The following is a 17,214-nucleotide window of genomic DNA, read 5'->3' on the forward strand; positions in this document are numbered from 1 at the left end:
TTTTGACTCAGGTCATGATCTCAGGATCCTGAGATGAAACCCCACTTTAGGCTCCAGGCTAGGCATGGAGCCTGCTTAATTAAGATTCTCTCTTTTTGGGCAGCTCCCTGCATGGAGCCTGCTTCTCCCTCTGCCTGTGTCTCTGCTTCTCTCTCTCCTCTCTGTGTATTCTCATGAATAAATAAATAAAATCTTAAAAAAAAAACTTAAAAAAAAACTTAAAAAAAAGATTCTCTCCTCCTCTGCCTCTGTAATCCCCTCTTAAAACAATAAAATAAAATAAAATAAAATAAAATAATAAAATAAAATAAGCAAGAGCTCTTGTGTTATATATCCTGGGTTTGAACCCTGACTCTGTCACTTATAACAAGGTGTATGATCTTTGAATAATTGTGTAAGTCCTTTGTGCCTCAGTCTTTTCATGGGTAAAGTGGGAAAAACAGTAATATCTATTAAGATTATTGTGAGAATTAAATTACATTATATAGGCCCTCAGAAAAAAACTAGACGCACAGTAAACACCAAAGAAGTCTGCATTATTTTCATTACAAGTTACACTTATAATTCATAGGTAGGCAAATGAGCCTAAAAAGATTTTACTTGAAATATCAAAGTAAATCATGAGCAGATGTGGGTATATACAGTAAGTACCCAGATTTCTTGATCTTACTAATTAACTCCTCGGAGAATAAAATATTATTCCTCGTAATAATAAGAATTTGTGACAGCAGACATTTTAAAATTCAGCTTTATCCATATCTTCCTTACTTATTATCAGAAGTACTCCATAAACATTTCAACCCTAACAGTTCTTCACAATACTAGGATGGGCCTTTCTTAGCTGTCTTTGGATCTACATTATTAGTCTGTCCTACAGATAGTGGGTACTCAAAAAGTGTCAGTTGAAGAGTAAGTCCTGGTCTATCTTAGTCCTAGTCTATCTACTTAGCATGAAGAGCAATGATCTGAAAGTATTTCTCATTTCCTCATCTCACTGACCAGAAGATAGTTAAGTCTACCAGTATACATGCATAAATGGCTTTGATTCTGACATTGTTCTCATCTTCACCAAAATTCTGCATTTCTCTACGAATATCATGTAACTTCAGCTTATTCTCTAAGGTAAATACAAAAAAAGATTCCCTCAACCTTAAGATAAACAGCCAAATTTAATGACCTCAGAACATTCCTTTGGAGACCACATTCATTTTTCTAAGTGTCCAATAGAGTGTGCTAGTTCACTATGTAACAGTAGCAATTTAGAGGTGTAGTCAATTGTTCACACCTATTTTGAGGATTTGATTTGCTTGAAATAATTGGAAGAGAGAAGTGAGTGTATTCTTAATAAAAACAAAACAAAGTTCAGCAATTTAATTCTATGTAATGTATGGGCATATGCAGAATAAATATATAAAAAAGAAAAATAAAAATTGCGAGTTTTTTTAATATGGATTTGCTCTACAACATTCTACCCTACAAACTAAAAAACAAAAGCTCTTATTATTTTATACATACTAAAACTGTATACTTCTGTTCAATTGTACTCAACATTTTAAGCTTCCATATTAAAAATAAGTATGTGCCCTCACAGTTTTCATAGGCTATAACTTTATAAACTCAACATATTTCTTTTGATTTTAACAACAAAAACCTTCCAGAGATATGATTGAAGAGTATATTCAATGCATTCAAACCAGTATTTATTGGGCAAAATTAACATGGAAAACATACCAAAGTGTCATGAGCAAGCAAAAAAGGCAAGATGGACAAAAAGTATAGTCCAAATACCTCAAATGATTAACCTCTACTTACCCTTTATTTTTATGGAATTATCTAGCATTTAGAAAAAATGAACTCTTTAGTTACAGACGACGAGTGTCTTTGCAATTTCGTTTTCTGTGTGGTGTGTGTGTGTGTGTGTGTGTGTGTGTGTGTATGTTTGTCTGTCTGTGTCCTATGGGAAATTGCTCAGAAACCTTGCTAAATACTTGCTGAGACTACTAGGGGACTTGGTAGCCTGGCAGCACCTTGGCATTTATTTTTCTGCCCAATGTGACCATATTTTCAACTCAGACTCTGTAGCAGACATTTGTCATTGTTTTTGGCTGCCTATTATGAGATCTCATGATTCTTGGAGGGAGCAGAATCAACTTTATCCTATAGAAACTAAAAATGTCAGAAGTTCACTGCCCCAGCCTTCTTTGCACCTGGGCATAGAAGCTCTGTTAGTCAACAGGCAGCTATTCTGGAGACAGAAGCCCCCCGAGCCCCCAAATTCAGGAAGTCGTGAGCCTGTGTTGTAGTCGTCATTCTCAGAGCACCAGGGTCCTCAGTGCAAACTGTAATTCTTACAACTCAGTGGCAAAACAAGTTTCCTTCCTCATCAGATCAGTTTTGTGTATGATTTGGGCTATTGTTTCCAGCTGTGTAACATGAAGCCTGGTTCTCCAGACTTCCTGTTGATTCCATCAAACACATAATTTTTTTTTCGACTTACATCAATCAAAGTCAAATTCTGTCACTATTCAGTAACACAGAATGGTGATATATTTGTCATTCCGAAGTTACTTTTCTCAACAAAAGTCATTTATAGTTCCTTCCTTCCATTACTCTAGGACACAGAATTTTAATGAATTGCACAAATCAAAGGGGAACAGCTCCAATACTCAGGATGACCAGAAGAGACCCAGCTGCAAACAGCCAGAGAGCAAAGCCATAGTCCATGGTGATGTAAGCAGGTGGCTAACACTGTGTGGAGTTTGTGGATACAAATCTCCACAGCTGAGTCTTATGGTGAAACTTGAGCAAGTTCATGAGTAGAGTCTGAGAGGAAAGATTGAAATAAGAAACAACAGTTGGCAGAGATAAAGGGGGCAAGACTAAGAGATACACAAAATGTAAAATGCAAGGAAACACTAAAATACTAAAAATGAAAGGAAGAAGAAATATAAACCAACAAAGTGATTTCTGATTGCCTGTCCTTTGGTGAGGAAATATAAAAGTTTATATTGAAATTCCACAAAATCATATACAATTTTACAAAATGTATTTTAAATGTGAAGTGCAGTCATCAATAGTTTATATAGAATCTATTAACTAATAATCTCCAACAGTGCGTTCTAAAAACCAACAAATACACAAATATGGAAAAAATAAGGGAAGAAAGGTAGAAAGGAAGGAAGGAAGGAAAGAAGAGAAAGAGCAAAACAATAGATAATTTCATTTCTCATTGTCTATGAATTCCTTGGGAATGAATCCTTCTTAAGGGATAACTTCCTTAGGTTTTCCTCTTTCTCTGGTCAGTGACTACATCTCCTGGTGTAATACATACTGGTTGCTATGAGGAGGAAGAGTGTGGCTTTTCTTCTGCATTTCCTTCTTTCTTTGCCATGTAGGCATTCTGATTGGCTCACCCAGAAGCAGGTTCAAGGTGTTTCCTTATATACATCATATTTTGAGTTGTACTGAATCTGATTTCATAATAAGTACTTTTCAAACTCCCTTTGAATATTGTTTCTCTTTTCTAAGAAATTAAACCTAATTTCCAGAGAGGTATTTGGGCTCCTTGTTGCTCATGGACTCTGCATTACTATAGATGCCATATTGGTGTTTCAAGTGACAGTGAGATTTATCAGCTACTTGTGTGTATGTAGATATTTACATATCTATGTAGATATTTCTTGTCCTTCATTCACTTCTCCTATGTATGAGCACAAAGGAGTCTTGAGTGGGGAATATTTAGGAATTAGAAGAGAGAGTTGGCTGGACAACTAGAAAGAGTAAATAAGATTGGAAAATCTTGGACAACCCTAGTTTAGACATTTCCTCAGATAAACAATATGGGGAAGAAAAGTATAGGTTTGTTGGGTGAGATGACATACCCAGACAGTTTCAGATCTGCTGAGTTTGAGCTCTCTATGAGGTATCAAGATGACAATGTTAATAGGTATTTGGAAGTGGAGTAGTTTTGGTAGAAAGAATAGGATTTCAAAATCAGACAGACTGTTGTTCAAATTTTGAGTTTTCTACCTTCTAGCTGTGGGACCCTGATTACATAGAACATGAGATTTGATTCTCCTGGTGCAAAATGAGACTAATAACACTGGCAGATAAATACCCATGTTTCCTAGTCTCTGCTAAGTTCATCCTTTGCTGGCCAAAGACTAGATATATAGACAATGAGTGTCTTACGTTTCCAATAATAGAGAGCAGGATGCTTTGTGGCCTGTCAGACTTTGTTGTGAAAATTACTGCCCTGGATAAATGGAAAACAGAGATAGAATGCTATTCCCTTGAGAGGGCTCAATCAATGTAGCTTCTTTATTTTTCCAAGAACTGGTTTTATCTTGCTCTGGAGTTCCCATTTCCCCTTGTTGGCAGATAAAAACCTTCAAAGGTACCAGCAAAATACAACAAACTCCCCTGACTTACGTGACTATTAAGTCAATCTAAAGAACTTGGAATTTAAATTCCCTTTATTAGATTTTTTTAAGTTTTATTGAGTATAATTGACAAATTGTAAGTAAGATATTTAAAGCATACAACATTATGATTTATATACACATACATTGAGAAAAGATCCCCCATGGAGCTAATTTACACCACAGAGTATCTCCTGCAAAATATTTTTGCCTTCTTATTCGACTACCTGAAAGGGCATCTGGGTGCAGAGAATACAGTAGCTTCATCAGAGTTATTGGGCTTAAACTGAGGACTTTCAAACTTCTACTTTCCCTCTGTTGTCTCTCTTCTCAGCTACGGAAGGTGGTAGGTGACTTGTCAGGCTGGAACCCTGAACGAGCAGTGAGTGAGTAGTTTGACCTCACCATGCTCTGTCTTGGTATCCGTGGCTGAGTTCTGTGTTTGCTGCTCCATTCTTTAGATATGAATACTGAGCTAAGAGGTCCCTCTGTCCAGAACCCTGACGTCTGGAGTCCATAGACTCCTAGCACCTCTATCTTCTCTCCAGGACTCATAAGGTCCTGCATGCTGTTGATTGTGGGAAGGAGCGTTGTGCTGGGGCACAGGCTCATGCTCATCCACCTGGTCTTTTTATCACTCAGGCTTTACAACTGCACTAACACAATGAAACCTTGAAGAAATTCAGAACACAAGTTCAGATTTCTTGGATTTTCCTCTAGTTTCTCTCTATCTCTCTCTTTTCCCCCGTCTGTATCTGTCTCTCTGTGTGTCTCTCAAATCGTCTATATTCTTCATCTTCTCCACATCTACCAAGCTCAGGAACAGAAGCACTACATTCTTCTCAGGGACTCAGGTGGCATCTTCAGTGTGACAAATGCCCCTACACGTCTCCCCTTCTCTCCAATAGGAAAATCTCATGCAATAGGCATGTCTTTCTGCCTGGAAACTTCCCTATGTCATATCATTCCCCTCTACCCCCATTCTATGTTTTTGTTGTCATTGTTTTAGAAGCTCACTCACCTCATTTGTCCCCTGGGAAAATAAATTCCATGGATTTGCCTTAATGGAAATAGATGGAGAGGAAGAAAAGACACAACATGGGTTATCAAGAGGGAGACTACATTGAAGAATCTTTAAAAACTATTATCCCTGTTTAAAAAGCCCCACAAAACTAAGTGAAGTAAACACAAGCTGCAGATATAGGGGAGACATTGCAAAGAGGTTTTAGGTTGCATGCTTGATTATCATTGGCTTTCTGAACTTCTAGGCTGAGAAGTTTTTGGAGACCACGTCCAGGTGTGGCCAGAAACAGTGACAATTGATTAGCAATGTCCATCACGGGAGAGGGTGGAGAGATGAATTGTATATAATTGCCATCACTGATATAGCGCAAAGATCATGGAATTCGGAGTGAGATGGATTTGGCTTCAATTCTAGCTTTTCAGCTTGCTTTCTCTTAGGAGCTTTTATATTCTTATATAAATAAGTACATTTTAAAATAAATGTGGATTCATTTTACTTTTATATTTTATATGTACAGAAGTTCTAGAAAGCTTCTATAATTTTGTGTATTAGCTTTTTATATCTAGCTGCTTCCAAGGAGATATATTTCTTTTAAAAACAAGCCAGATTTTGCTACCTTAATAATTCAAAGCTATTTCATCAGGTATCCATTTGGGGTTAATTCTGTCAGCAAGCTGTTCCTATTTCATATAAAATTATTGAGTTTGGTTTCCAATAAGATTCAGCGTATGGTAACAATAACAAAAAAGACATTTTGTGTGCCTACAGTAAAAAAGAAAAATGTTCTCTGTTTCCTAGTGCCCTGGAAAAACATCCTATCAGCATAAAATTTTAATTAAAAACCCAAATAATTTATCCAAGTGATTATATGATCTCTTCCCCTCCCCAGATTCATTTTTTTGTTGTTTACTTACATGTTTATTTTTGTACTTTACATATATCATCATTTGCGTTGTATGTATAAAATTGAGATGTAGAGCAGTGGGTAAGGCACTTTCACAATGCCCTAGGATGACCACCTGGGGCAAGGATTGTGACCAAGGGGAACCAAAACAAATGCTTTGTTCATTTATTCTTATCAATTAAGTATGTGTGGGGTCAAGCCCTTATAACCCATAAGAAGAGTCAAACAATGCCACACTAGTTTGGATGATTTTTGTGAAGAGGAGGCCATAAAAGGTGAACTAGAAGAGGTGGGAGGTGATTAGGGTTCCCAAAGGGTTAACTACTGATGGCTCTCTCAACCCTAAGTGTGCTTCTGGGACCAGGAAAATCAGGGAGCACAGGGAGAGCGGCTGAGGGGAGTGGTGCCCCAGGATACTATGAGATCTCACAGTGGTGAAAGGCAGTGTGGGTTCCTGGGAGGATGTGCCAGGGCAGAAAGTATCCTGGGAGGACACTCCTGCATAGAACATCAGAAGCTCCCCCAAGTAGCCAACATCTGGGAGCTGAAAGCACAGAATGGTTTAACAGGCTTGCCTGCAAAGGAAGAAGAGGCTCTGGCCTTCAGGGAACTCCACACACTTCACACCGCCAGCCTGGAGATGATCTTTGAGGGAAATGCTCTTCCCTCCTTCCCAGGCACTTCTGCCCTCCTGAGCCCTTTCCTCTATATAAATATAAATATAAATATAAATATAAATATAAATATATAAATAAACAAACATATATTTTATGAATGAATTGGTATAAAGATAAATATAATCCAGGCTGGATTCATGATTACATGGTCATAATCATTATATGCATTCTTTCTTCTGATTTTAAATTGAAATTAAGATGTTTCTGTGGGTCCGGGGCACTGTGCTCACATGGGTAAGCTGACCAAAGAGGAAGCTGGCCCTGCAATCTTGGGCAGATAATGGTACCTCGGACCAAAATGAAGAGAAGGGGAAATATCTATTCAAGAAGGAATTTCTGAGATACAGATTATAAATTGGACATTTATAGAGATTTTAATAAATCACTAGACAAAAGAAACAAGGATGGATTAAGAAAATGGAAATATGGCAAAAATATTTTAAGGGGATTTGGTCAGAGTCATAGGTGAAATTATAAAATCATTTTTATATGAATCATTTTTATGTTTGCACATATCCAAGTGATAATTAGTAAATAATATTCAAGGTAAGGTAAATAAATGTACTTACATTTATGCTTAAGCATTATTTTTTACTGTGAAAACAGTTATAATGTTTACATTAATAATAAGGCCTGAGTAGCAATATTCAACTCTCATTTTAACTTTTGGGACACCTTTATCCTTAAAGTACTCTGGAGTTAGGAGGTAGTAGTTTTTTGTTTTTTATTTGTTCTTATTGAAGTTCAACTTGCCAACATATAGTATAACATCCAGTGCTCATCTCATCAAGTGCCCTCTTCAGTGAGTGTCACCCTCACCCAGTCACCCCAACTCCCTTCCCACTTTCCCTTCCGCAATCCTTTGTTTGTTTCCCAAGTTAGGATCTCTCATGTTTTGTCTCCCTCTCTATTTTTTTCCACTCAGTTCCCCTCCTTCCCTTATAATCCCTTTCACTATTTCTTATATTCCTCGTATGAGTGAGACCATATGGTGATTGTCCTCCAATTGATTTACTTCACTCAGTATAATACCCTCTAGTTCCATCCACGTCAAAGCAAAAGGTGGATATTTGTTGTTTCTAATGGCTGAGTAATACTCCATTGTACATATAGACCACATCATCTTTATCCATTCATCTGTTGATGGACACCAAAGCTCCTTCCACATTGGGCTATTGTGGACATTGCTGCTAGAAACATTGGGGTGCAGGTGTTCCAGTGTCTCACTGCATCAGTATCTTTGGGGTAGATACCCAGTAGTTCAGTTGCTGGATCGTAGGGCAGGTCTATTTTTAACTTCCTGAGGAACCTCCACACTGTTTTCCAGAGTGGCTGTATCAGTTCACATTCCCACCAACAGTGTAAGAGGGTTCCCTTTTCTCTGCATCCTCTCCAACATTTGTTGATTTCTGTCTTATTAATTTTCACCATTCTCACTGGTGTGAGGTGGTATCTCATTGTGGTTTTGATTTGTATTTCCTTGATGGCTAGTGATGTGGAGGTTTTTCTCAAATGCTTGTTGGCCATGAGTATGTTTTTTTTTTTTTTTTAAAGATTTTATTTATTTATTCATGAGAGACACAGAGAGAGAGAGAGAGAGAGGCAGAGACACAGGCAGAGGGAGAAGCAGGCCCTATGCCGGGAGCCTGATGTAGGACTTGATTCCCGGTCTCCAGGATTACACCCTGGCCTGAAGGCGGTGCTATACCGCTGAGCCACCTGGGCTGCCCAAGTATTTCTTATTTGATGAAATTTCTGTTCATGTCTTCTGCACATTTCATGATTGGATTGTTTGTTTCTTGGTTGTTGAGTTTAATAAGCTCTTTATAGATCTTGGAAACTAGCCCTTTATCTGATATGTCATTTGCAAATATCTTCTCCCATTCTGTAGGTTCTTTTTTAGTTTTCTTGACTGTTTCTTTTGCCGTGCAGAAGCTTTTAATCTTGATTAAGTCCCAATAGTTCATTTTTGCTTTTGTTTCCCTTGCCTTCATGGATGTATCTTGCAAGAAGTTGCTGTGGCCAAGTTCAAAAAGGGTGTTGCCTGTGTTCTCCTCTAGGATTTTGATGGAATCTTGTCTCACATTTAGATCTTTCCACCATTTTGAGTTTATCTTTGTGTCTGGTGAAAGAGAGTGGTCTAGTTTCATTCTTCTGCATGTGAATGTCCAATTTTCCCAGCACCATTTATTGAAGAGACTGTCTTTTTTCCAGTGGATAGTCTTTCCTGCTTTGTCAAATATTAGTTGCCCATAGAGTTGAGGGCCTATTTCTGGGTTCTCTATTCTGTTCCATTGATCTATGTGTCTGTTTTTGTGCCAGTATCGCACTGTCTTGATGATCACAGCTTTGTGATAAAGCTTGAAATCTGGCATTGTGATGCCCCTGCTCTGGTTTTCTTTTTCAATATTCCCCTGGCTATTAGGGGTCTTTTCTGATTCCATTCAAATCTTAAGATTATTTGTTCCAACTCTCTGAAGAAAGACGATGGTATTTTGATAGGGATTGCATTGAATGTGTACATTGCCCTGGGTAGCATAGACATTTTCACAATATTTATTCTTCCAATCTATGAGCATGGAATGTTTTTTCTTTTTCTTTCTTTTTTTTTTTTGGAATGTTTTTTCATCTGTTCATGTCTTCTTCAATTTCTATCAGAAGTGTTCTGTAGTTTTTAGGGAGTAGATCCTTTATCTCTTTGGTTAGGTTTATTCCTAAGTATCTTATGATTTTGAGTGCAACTGTGAATGGGATTGACTCCCTAATTTCCCTTTCTTCAGTCACATTGTTAGTGTGTAGAAATGCCACTGATTTCTGGGGATTGATTTTGTATCCTGCCACATTGCTGAATTGCTGTATGAGTTCTAGCAATCTTGGCGTGGGGTCTTTTGGGTTTTCTATATACAGTATAATGTCATCTGTGAAGATGGAGAGTTTGACCTCTCCTTTGCCAATTTGAATTCATTTTATTTCTTTTTGTTGCCTGATTGCTGAGGCTAGGACTTCTAGTACTATGTTGAATAGCAGTGGTGAGAGTGGACATCCCTGTCGTGTTCCTCATCTTAGGAGAAAGGCTCTCAGTGTTTCCCCATTGAGAATGATATTGGCTGTGGGCTTTTCGTAGATGGCTTTTAAGATACTGAGGAATGTTCCCTCTATCCCTACACTCTGAAGAGTTTTGATCAGGAATGGATGCTGTATTTTGTCAAATGCTTTCTCTGCATCTATTGAGAAGATCCTATGTTCTTGTTTTTTCTCTTGTTGATGTGATCTATCACATTGATTGTTTTATGAGTTTTGAACCAGTCATGAATCCTGGGGATAAATCCCACTTGGTCATGGTGAATAATCTTTTTATTTTTATTTTTACTTTTAAAAAATTTATTTATTTATTTATTTATTTATTTATTTATTTATTTATTTATTTATGATAGTCAGAGAGAGAGAGAGAGAGAGGCAGAGACATAGGCAGAGGGAGAAGCAGGCCCCATGCACCATGAGCCCAACATGGGATTCGATCCTGGGTCTCCAGGATCACGCCCTGGGCCAAAGGCAGGCGCTAAACCGCTGTGCCACCCAGGGATCCCAAATAATCTTTGTAATGTACACTTGGATCCTATTGGGTAGTATCTTGTTGAGAATTTTTGCATCCGTGTTCATCAGGGATATTGGTCTGTAATTCTCCTTTTTGGTGGGGTCTTTGCCTGGTTTTGGAATCAAGGTGATGCTGGCTTCATAGAATGAGTTGGGAAGCATTCTGTCCCTTTCTTTCCTTGAAAACAGCTTTAGTAGAATAGGTATTATTTCTTCTTTAACCATTTGATAGAATTCCCCTAGGAAGCCATCTGGCCCTGGAGTTTCGTGTCTAGGGAGGTTTGTGATGACGGCTTCAATTTCCTCTCTGATTATTGGCCTCTTCAGGTTTTCTATTTCTTCCTCTTCCAGTTTTGGCAATTTGTGGTTTTCCAGAAATGCATCCATTTCTTCTAGATTGCCTAATGTGTTGGCATATAGCTGCTCATAATACGTTTTTAAAATCAATTGTATTTCCTTGGTATTGGTTGTGATCTCTCCCTCTTTCTTTCGTGATTTTATTAATTTGAGTCTTCTCTCTTTTCTTTTTAATATGGTTGGCTAAGGGTTTATCTATCATATTAATTCTTTCAAAGAACCAGCTGTGATTTTGTTGATCTGTTCTACAGTTTTTCTGGTCTCTATTTCATTGAGTTCTGCTCGAATCTTTATTGTGTCTCTTCTTCTGCTTGGTGTAGACTTTACTTGCTATTCTTTCTCCAATCCCTTTACGTGAGGTTAACTTGTGTATTTGAGTTTTTCCCAATTTTTTGAGGCTTGTATTGAGATGTAATTTCCTCTTAGGAATGCTTTTGCTGTATCACAAAGATTTTTAATGGTTTTATCTTCATTTTTATTAGTTTCCATGAATCTTTTTATTCTTTTCTAATTTCCCGGTTGACCCATTCATCTTTTAGTAGGATGCTCTTTAACCTTCATGTGTTTGAGTTTCTTCCACATTTCTTCTTGCCGTTCAGTTCTAGTTTCAAAGCATTATGGTTTGAAAATGTGCGGGAGACAATCTCAATCTTTTGGTATCAGTTGAGACCTGATTTGTGACCAGTATGTGGTCTATTTTGGAAAAAGTTCCATGTGCACCTCAGAAGAATGTATATTCAGTTGCGTTCAGATGGGAAGTTTTGTATATATCTGTAAAATCCATCTGGTCCAGTGTATCATTTAAGACCCTTGTTTCTTTGGTGATGTTGTGCTTAGAATATCTGTCATTTGCAGAAAGTGCCATGTTGAAGTCTCCTCCCATTAGTGTATTATTACCTAAGTATGTCTTTACTTTGGCTATTAATTGATTGATATACCTGGCAGCTCCCACATTAGGGGCATAAATATTCATGATTGTTAGGTCTTCCTGTTGGATAGATCTTTTAAGTATGCTATAGTGTCCCTCTTCATCTCTTACCACAGTCTTTGGGATAAGCTTTAATTTATCCGATATGAGGATTGCTACCCCAGCTTTCTTTTGACGACCATTTGAATAAATGGTTCTCCACCCCTTCAATTTCAGCTGGAGGTGTCCTTAGGTCTCAAATGAGTCTCTTGTAGACTGCAAATAGATGGGTCTTGCTTTTTTATCCAGTCTGAAACCCTTCATCTTTTGATGGGATCATTAAGCCCATTCATGTCCAGAGTTACTATTGAAAGATATGAATTTAGTGTCATCATAATACCTATTCAGTCCCTGTTTTTTGGACTTATTTCTTTGGACTTCCTCTTTCTTTTACAGGGTCCCCTTTAATATTTCTTGCAGAGCTAGTTTGGTGGTCACATATTCTTTCAGTTCCTGCCCATCTTGGAAGCTCTTTATCTCTCCTTCTATTCTGAATGAGAGTCTTGCTGAATAAAGTATTCTTGGCTGCATGTTCTTCTCATTTAGTGCCCTGAATATATCCTGCCAGCCCTTTCTGGCCTGCCAGGTCTCTGTGGAGAGGTCTGCTGTTAATCTGACATTTCTCTTCATATCAGTTAAGAATCTCTTCTCTCAAGCTGCTTTAAGAATTTTCTCTTTATCTTTGAAATTTGCAAGTTTCACTATTAAATGTTGAGGTGTTGAACGATTTTTATTGATTTTTTTGGGGGGTCCTCTCTATCTCATGGATCTGAATGCCTGTTTCCTTCCCCAGATTAGGGAAGTTCTCAGCTATGATTTGTTCAAATATGCTTTGTGGTCCTCTCTGAGTCTTTTCTGGAATCCCAATTAGACCTATATTCTTCCTTCTCAAGCTATCATTTATTCTCCTAAGCCTTTCTTCATGGGCTCTTAATTGTTTTTCTCTTTTTTCCTCAGCTTCCTTACCATCAACTTGTGTTCTATGTCACTCACTGTCTCTTCTACCTCATTAATCAATTAGAGCATCCAGTTAGGATTGCATCTCATTTAATCTATTTTTAATTTCAGCCTGATTATATCTTAAATCTGTAGTAACAAAGTCTCTAGAGTCCTTTATGCTTTTTTCCAGAGCCACCAGTAGCTTTATAATTGTACTTCTGAATTGAATATCTGATATCTTATTGAAATCCAAATTCTGTAACTATGTGGCAGAGAGTACTGTTTTAGGTTCTTTCTTTTGTGGTGAATTCTTCCTTTTAGTCATTTTGTCCAGTGCAGAGTGGCTGTATGAACAGGCTGAGTCAAAAATGTCAACCATGACTTAAGTAAAATACACCCTAGATGATTCCGAAGAGGTCAGAGACCAGAAAATAAAAGAAAAAGAACAGAACAAAATAAAACAAAAGGACCAATAAAGTGGAAAACAAAGTAGTAAAAATAAAAAAGTCAAAAATCAAAAACAAAGAACAAATAAAAAGAAAAAAAATAAAGAGGAAAAAGACAAAAAGAAACAAAAAAGGGGGGATGGTGGTGGTGAGGAGGTGGTAGTGGAGAGAGAATGTAGTCTACATTCTACATTGAGGGGTCCCAGAGGGTGATCCTCTTGGTTCTGAGTGTATTTTGTCCTGTATGTTAGAAGATGCTTAATCCCAAATTTATGTAAACCAGAAATACTTATATCAAGCCCCAACAATGACCACAAAAACATAAACAAGATAAAAGAGGGGGGCAGAATGGGAAGGAAGAGAGAATATAATCTCACAGAATGAACCAGTACAGTATTCCACTTGGTTCTGGGTGTTTGTTGGTGGCATTTAGAAGGTATTAGCTTCCACCACTGTAGAACAAAACAAGTTAGAAAAAACAAAAAACAAAAACCCATATCTCATTTATCTACCAAAATTTAATAGAATATGTTGAGGGGAATCCAGAAATGAAAAATATGTCTAAGACATGTAATTGTAGAAACATGAAAATCAAAAAGGTATAAAAATCTTAGAAATGAAAAGCTGGTAAAATATTGTAGTTAAGGTGTAGATCAGTGCAGCCGAGCTGCCTGGGAACATCTAGGCCAGTGCGGACCGGGAGACTGCATTAGTTATCGTGGGGAGCTGACTCCAGAGCTGCAGAGCCGGCTGCTACCATTTCCCCCTCTGTGTTTCCCTTGCGCGGGGCCGGGGGAGGGGGCTGCAGGGAACAGAGGCCTCCCCGGATAAAGAGCTTCCACTGAGCGCTGACTGGTGGGGGGCGGGGCGGCTCCCCCAGGTACCACACCTGAGAATCAGCACAGCAGGGCTCTCCCCGAGAAGACCAGCTGGAAGAACAGAGGAAGAGCAAGTTTACTGAACAAGCAACATGGGAAAGCTCCAGGATTGAGGGAAAATAATCAGCTGTGCTGATCTGCGCAGTTTGGGAGTGCCTAGAGGCAGGAGAGTCCGCGCCGCTTCTGCCTGTCCCAGGGTGAGCACAGGATTGCTGGCTTTGTGCACTTGGGCACCCTAGGATCCGGAACCCTGTGCTGCTGGACCTGTGCTCCTCCTGGGGCCGCCTCTTCTGAAGGGAATGGGGCTCAGCCACCTCCGTCAGGAGCCAGCCTGCCTGCCTGCCTGGCGTCTCCCAGATGCCCCGAGGCCGTGCACCCCAGCCCTTTACCCATATCGGATCGCCGTGTGCTGGCACTTTCCCTGGCGCCCCTCCTCTTAGAGTGACTCCAGGAATCTGGGGGCTTCCCTGCCCCTCCTGCAATTCTGCCCAATTTCCCTGCTGAGCGCTTTTCCAGTCAGGGAAAACTCAGGTGCAGATTTTTAAAGTTCTTGCTTCTCCGGGGCTGGGCTCTCCTGCCCTGGAGGCTCTTGCTGCTCCCCCCTTTAGTCCTGCTAGTCCCGGTGCCCCTCCCCCACGTGATTCTTTTTTATTTTTCTTTCCCCTTCCTACCTTGTTAGAAGCGGAAACTTTTCTCTCTGTAGCATTCCAGCTGTTCTCTCTTTAAATCTCAGGTCAAATTCATAGGTGTTCAGGATGATTTGAAAGTTATCTAGGTAAATTTGTGGGAGCAGGGAGTTGAGGACCCTACTCCTCAGCCCTCTTGCCCCTCCCTCCTGCTTAAGCATTTTTAAATGTAGACCTGAAAGCATTTAGGTTATTTTAAATTTAGTCTTTGTAATTGATGATTGTGAAATTTCAGTAAGATTTTTGGGAACTTGGAGGATTTTAACGAATTTCAATTGTGTTTGTTGATACGACTTAATTCTGTCAAATGTGTCTAAAATATTTAGTTAAGTTTGTTCTTAGGCAAGGTTCGGTATTACCTAGAATAAATCATAAATGTGCTACTATTCATTTGTCTGAATTTTAAACGTTAGGGAAATTATATAAGCAAATAGTTGAGTCAGTATTGATATCAAATTGCCTATTAAATATAGCACCAAATCTCCATCTTTTTTACTTTTACCAAAAGATATTTTCTTTTGGGTGGCTCAGAGGCTGAGCATCTGCCTTTGGCTCAGGTCGTGATCCCCGGGTCCTGTGATCGAGTCCCACATCGTGCTTCCTTCAAGGAGCCTGCTTCTCCCTCTGCCTGTGTCTGCCTCTCTCTGTGTGTCTCTCAAGAATGAATAAAAAAATCTTTTTAAAAAAAAGATATAGGGCAGCCTGGGTGGCTCAGTGGTTTAGCGCGGCCTTCAGCCCAGGGCATGATCCTGGAGACCTGGGACGGAGGCCCACATCGGGCTCCTCACAGGGAGCCTGCTTCTCCCTCTGCCTGTGTCTCTGCCTCTCTCACTTTCTCTGTCTCTCATGATTGAATAAATAAAAATCTTAAAACAAAAAAAAAATCTTAAAACAAAAATAAAATAAAAAAGATATATTAGATATACAACAACAAGGAAAGACAAAGTTACATTTACAAAATCCCAAGAGGTCTCTCTTAGTAATATTTATATGAGAGAATAGGGAAGATGTCTTAAATGAGGCAATAAAACTATGGTAATATTTTATATTAGTTAGCTTTTGCTGTATGGAAACCATCCGAAAACATTAATGACTTAAAATAACAACAATGTATTTAGATCAGATTTTGCAGAGTTGAACTCAGCTGGGCAGTTGTTCCAGCCTGGGCTTGCCCGCTCTAAAACTGTCCTGGTTTCTCATGTTTCTGCAGTTGGCTGGTGGGTTCCCTAAGACTCTAAGTCTATGAGGGGATCAAAAGTGGAGCCTCTCCCACCCTCCAGCTGGCTAGCCTAAACTTGTTCACATGTCACTGCAGAGTTCCAAGAGACTGTGGAAGCACACAAAACCCTCTGAGTCCTAGCTTTTGAACTTGAAAACATTACCTCCTTCGGGTTCCGTTAGCCAAAGCAGGTCACAATGGGATCCCTGATTCAGATTCAGTGAGAGAAGAATTACATTCTACATTTCGATGAAGGGAGTTTTCAAGTTATGTTGCAAAGGGACATAAATCCAAGGGGAATAATTAGCAGTCCACCACATATGTAATTATTAAAACTACCCACCTGACATAATTAAGATGTTATAGCTTATCCTCAACAGACTTGTCTTTTTTTCTCCCCCAGAGGCGGAAGTTAAAGAAATTGGAGTACCTCCATCTTTTGAGATAGTCAAATGATCGTGTCTGCAGGACTAGCCAGGGCCCTCATAGAGTACTGGGGTCACTCCTTTGTTTCAGAAATCTTTGCCAGCTCAAGTGTGCAGGATGACTAGATTGTTTGAAACAGCTCCATACCTAGCACAGGGCTGACTTCAGGGAAGATAATGTCTTTTTTAAAAAAAGATTTTACTTATTAAAATAAATAAAAGATTTTATTTATTAAATTAAAAAAAGATTTTATTTATTTATTAAAATAAAATCTTTAAGGCAGACACTCAAGCACTGAGCCACCCGGGAGCCCTAGGGAAGGTAATATCTAAATGATATTTATCATTGTCTTTGACAGGAAATGAAGGAATTAAAACAAAAACAAAAACCAGCAACAGCAAAAAGTAACAAAGCCTACTGAGATCTCTAGCATTTGAAGTTTTAAGATTTCTATTTCTTTGCACTTAAAAGAATGAAAGTAAGGTTTAGCACCCTAAGAAGTTAGTTATCTTTAAATTTGGCAAGTTTTTAAATGATTTGCCTTAGAAAAATTGTGGTTAGTCACATTTATTTCTGAATTCCTATTTTCCTTCAATATACATAAAAATGTAAGCTACTCGAAAGCAAATGTCTTCTTTATATACTTTGTCCTTAGACATCACAGTTGTCTAAGATG

This window comes from Canis lupus, chromosome 25 (assembly GCF_003254725.2).
Source record: "Canis lupus dingo isolate Sandy chromosome 25, ASM325472v2, whole genome shotgun sequence".
NCBI lineage: Eukaryota > Metazoa > Chordata > Mammalia > Carnivora > Canidae > Canis > Canis lupus.